Source organism: Saimiri boliviensis (assembly GCF_048565385.1).
Source record: "Saimiri boliviensis isolate mSaiBol1 chromosome 16 unlocalized genomic scaffold, mSaiBol1.pri SUPER_16_unloc_1, whole genome shotgun sequence".
Classification (NCBI taxonomy): Eukaryota; Metazoa; Chordata; class Mammalia; order Primates; family Cebidae; genus Saimiri; species Saimiri boliviensis.
Window position 1 is genome coordinate 31,839 of NW_027412499.1, and position 4,883 is coordinate 36,721.

Below are 4,883 nucleotides of genomic sequence, written 5' to 3' on the forward strand. Positions count from 1 at the left end.
GTGAGCCAAGATGGTGGCACTGTACTACAGCCTGAGTGACAGAGCTAGACCCTGTCTCAAAAAAAAAAAAAAGATTAGTTAAGATGAGGTTACATTGGACTAAGGCGGGTCACATTGGATTAAGGCAGCTCTTAATTTTTTTTTTTTGTTTTGTTTTGTTTTTGGTGGGATGGAGTTTCCCTCTTGTTGTCTAGGCTGGAGTGCAACCGCACAATCTTGGTTCACTGCAACCTCTGCCTCTCAGGGTCAAGTAATTCTAGGGCCCAGCCTCCTGAATGGCTGTGATTACAGCGACTCACCACCACACCTGGCTAAATTTTTTTGTATTTTTAGTAGAGATAGTGTTTCTCCATGTTGGTCAGGCTGGTCTCGAACTCCCAACCTCAGGAGATCCGTCCACCTCAGCCTCCCAAAGTGCTGGGATTACATGCAGAAGCCACAATGCCCTGCCTTTTTTTTTTTTACGGAGTTTCGCTCTTGTTACCCAGGTTGGAGTGCAATGGCGTGATCTCGGCTCACCGCAACCTCCGCCTCCTGGGTTCAGGCAATTCTCCTGCCTCAGCCTCCTGAGTAGCTGGGATTACAGGCACGTGCCACCATGCCCAGCTAATTTTTTGTATTTTTTTTTCTTAGCAGAGACGGGGTTTCACCATGTTGACCAGGATGGTCTCGATCTCTCGACCTCGTGATCCACCCCCCTCCGCCTCCCAAAGTGCTGGGATTACAAGCTTGAGCCACCGCGCCGGGTCTTTTTTTTTTTTTTTTTTTTTTTTGAGGCGGTCTAGCTCCCTCACCCAGGCTGGAGTGCAGTGACGCCATCTTGGCCCACAGCAATCTCCACTCCCCAGGTTCAAGCAATTCTCGGGGCAGCCCCTAAAGCTAATGATTCACATTCTCCTAAGGAGAGGAAAATTTGGACGCAGATACAGAGACAGAGACAGGGAAGAAAGCCATGCAGTGATGGAAGCAGAGGCTGGAGTGAAGCCAGGCCACACCAAAGTCTGCCGGCCGCCACCAGAAGCTGGAGGAGGCAGGCGGGATCCTCCCTGGAGCCTTCAGAGGGAGCGCGGTGGCCCTGCCCACACCCCGACTCTGGCCTCCTGTCCTGTGCAAAAATACATTTCTGTTGTCTGACGCCGCCTGGTTTGTGGTCATCCATTACAGCACTACAGAAAACAAGTATCAGCTTCTTTCTTTTGTGGCAGGACGCAAACCTTGTCAATTCCAGCTCATTCTGGAAACGCGCTCTTCCTGCGTGTGGAGCCTGAGGGTGGGGTGAAGCTGTCCTCACAGTGTTCACAAGAACTCTGGACAGACATGGTTATGATTAAGCATTAGGCCGGGCGCAGTGGCTCATGCCCGTAATCTTAGCTCTTTGGGAGTCCAAGGTGGGCAGATCACCAGAGGTCAGGTGTTGGAGACCACGCTGGCCAATGTGGTGAAACATCCATTTCTACTAAAAACACAAAAAATCGGCTGGGCATGATGGCGCCTGCTTGTAATCCCAGCTACTCAGGAGGCTGAGGCAGGAGAGTCACTTGAACCTGGGAGGTGGAAGTTGCAGTGAGTCGAGATCACACCACTGCACTCCAACCTGGGCAACGAGAGTGAAACTCTATCTCGAAAAAATAAAAATTAAAAAATCAAAATTAATCCTCGACAGGGCACAGTAGGTCATGCCTGTAATCCTAGCACTTTGGGAGGCCGAGTCAGGTGGATCAGTTGAGGTCAGGAGTTCAAGACCAGCCTGACCAACATGCTGAAACCGCGTCTCTACTAAAAATACAAAAACTTGGCTGAGCATGGTGGCGAGCACCTGTAATTCCAGCCACTCTGGAGGCTGAAGCAGGAAAATGGCTTAAACCTGCGAGGGAGAGGTTGCAGTGAGCCAAGATCGTGCCACTGCATTCCAGCCTGGTAACAGAGCAAGACTCTGTCTCAAGAAACTAATCACGAGCCAGGCGCGGTGGCTCACGCCTGTAATCCCAGCACTTTCGGAGGCCGAGGCGGGTGGATCACGAGGTCAAGAGATCGAGACCATCCTGGTCAACATGGTGAAACCCCGTCTCTACTAAAAATACAAAAAAAAAAAAAAAAAAAAAAAAATCAGCTGGGCAAGGTGGCGCACGCCTGTAGTCCCAGCTACTCGGGAGGCTGAGGCAGGAGAATTGCCTGAACGCAGGAGGAGGAGGTTGCGGTGAGCCGAGATCACGCCATTGCACTCCAACCTGGGTAACAAGAGCGAAACTCCAACTAAAAAAAAAAAATAATAATGATAATATTGAGTGGCCGGGTGCTGTGACTCATGTCTGTATTCCCAGCACTTGGGCAGGGCTAGGCAGGCACATCACTTGAGGTTACGAGTTCGAGACCATCCTGGGCAACATGGGTAAACCCCTTCTCTACCAAAAACACAAAAATTAGCCAAGCACGGTGGCATATGCCTGTGATCCCAGCTACTTTGAAGGCTGAGGCAGAATCGCTTGAACCCAGGAGGCAGTAGTTGCAGTGAGCAGAGATCATGCCATTGCACTTCAGCCTGGTGACAAAGGGAGACTCCATCTCAAATGGTAATAATAAATAATAAGAATTTTAAAATACGGCCAGGTGCAGAGGCTTACGCCTATAATCCCAGCACTTTGGGAGGCCTAGGCGGGTGAATCACGAGGTTAAGAGATGGAGACCATCCCGGTCAACATGGTGAAACCCCATCTCTACTAAAAATACAAAAAATTAGCTGGGCATGGTGGCACGTGCCTGTAATCCCAGCTACTCAGGAGGCTGAGGCAGGAGAATCGCCTGAACCCAGGAGGCGGAGGTTGCGGTGAGCCGAGATCGCGCCATTGCACTCCAGCCTGGGTAACACGAGCGAAACTCCGTCACACACACACACACACACACACACACACACAAAGTCTCTGAAACTGATCAGAATAAATTCCATAGAAATATGACATCGGACCAATGATAGTATTGGTATAGAAAGGAAAAAAGATGAACTTTTATAGATTAAAAGTGGATGGAAGACATTGATAGCAATTGGTCCCGTTCGAATTATGAGCCGTTCTCTGACACTTTTATCTGTACCGAGATGCCCTTAGGGTTTACCTTGCCCAGGGGGTCACATTTGCCATCCTTAGCCATCCAAGCCTTCCCCAAGTCATAAGCAGAAGCGAGCACGGCTCTTTCCCTCCTAGTTTTGGCTACTGTCATTCTCTTTGCCATGAAATGCTTTTGCACTTCCTCAAGTACAAACCCATTCAATCCTCCGCATCCATCTAATGAGATGCTGTGGGCCAGAGGTCAGCAGTTTGGGGCCATGGGGGAGAAGAAACATCATAGGTGCAAATTCCACCCACGGATGATCGGGAGTGGTGAGCTCCCTCTAAAATAGGTTTTGAGGAGAGCCTGGGGATTGCCAAAGGCACCGAATCCTTTGAAAGGAGCGGGAGGCAGGGGCGAGGAAGCTGGGAACTGGGAGGAGGCGAGCTGGGAGTGAATGGGGGAGGGGCGCGGCGCGCGGCTGCTGCACCGGACTGAAATTTGGTACCTTACGGGAGTAGGTGAGCCGGGCTTGGGAATGGGGACCGGGAGGCAGGGTGGGATGGACAGACAGCCCCACTCCCGGGAGCACAGTATGTTTTCTACTGAGTGCGCAATGCTCGAAGAGCGCTCAGATTTTCCAATAGAAGAAATGTAGTTTTCAGGTATTGTGAAAGAAGAACGTGTTTGTACAGCGCCTTATCATTTATGTATGTTATCTTGTAAGCAAATTTCTGGAGTCTTAGAACTAATGCGTAATGTGTCAACTGTCATGATTATTACCCCTATTTATTTGTTTACTTCTTTCTTTGTGGATCCTTTTTTGAGGCAGGGTCTTGCTCTGTCGCCCAGGCTGCATCGCAGCTGCAGAGGCGTCAGCTCGGCTCACTGCAAGCTCTGCCTCCCGGGTTCAGGAGATTCTCGTGTCTCAGCTGCCTGAGTAGCTGGGATTCTCAGCATGGCTCTGCGCTCGGCTACATTTTTTTGCATTTCGAGTAGAGACGGGATTTTGCCATGTTGGCCAGGATAGTCTCCAACTCCTGGCCTCAAGCGATCCACCCGCCTCGGCCTCCAAAGTGCTACGATTCCAGGCGTCAGTCACCGCGCCGGACCTATTAACCCGTTTTGTCTGTGAGGACTCTGAGGTCTGGGAAAACTGGACAAAGCAGAAACTCATGCCAAAGCCTTCTGTCCCCGTGTGCAGAGAGCGCTCCGTAACAGCCCAAGCTGATTTTCCAAGAATGTGATCACGCTTTGTCAGATTTGCAACGTTTCTGATATTAAGACATCAGGTCAAAGTGCAACGTTCATAGAGAACTGAAGGGCTTGCATTCAAACAATTCTTCTGAAAATATAAGAAATGGCTTTGTCGGCCGGCGCGGTGGCTCACGCCTGTAATCCCAGCACTTTGGGAGGCCGAGGCGGGTGGATCATGAGGTCAAGAGATCGAGACCATCCCGGTCAACATAGTGAAACCCCATCTCTACTAAAAATACAAAAAATGAGCTGGGCATGGTGGCGCGTGCCTGTAATCCCAGCTACTCGGGAGGCTGAGGCAGGAGAATTGCCTGAACCCAGGAGGCGGAGGTTGTGGTGAGCCGAGATCGCGCCATTGCACTCCAGCCTGGGTAACGAGAGCGAAACTCCGTCTCAAAAAAAAGATTATATATATATAAATGCATTCTGGAGCCAGGCACAGTGGTGTGTGCCTGCAGTCCCAGCTACACGGGAGGCTGAGGCTGTTGTACTATCAACTGCCAGGTCTTAATCTTTCCATTATTTTGAACCCATGCAGTGAGCGTTTCCCTCGAAAGGGCACGTTGGTGCTCAAAATGTTTTCA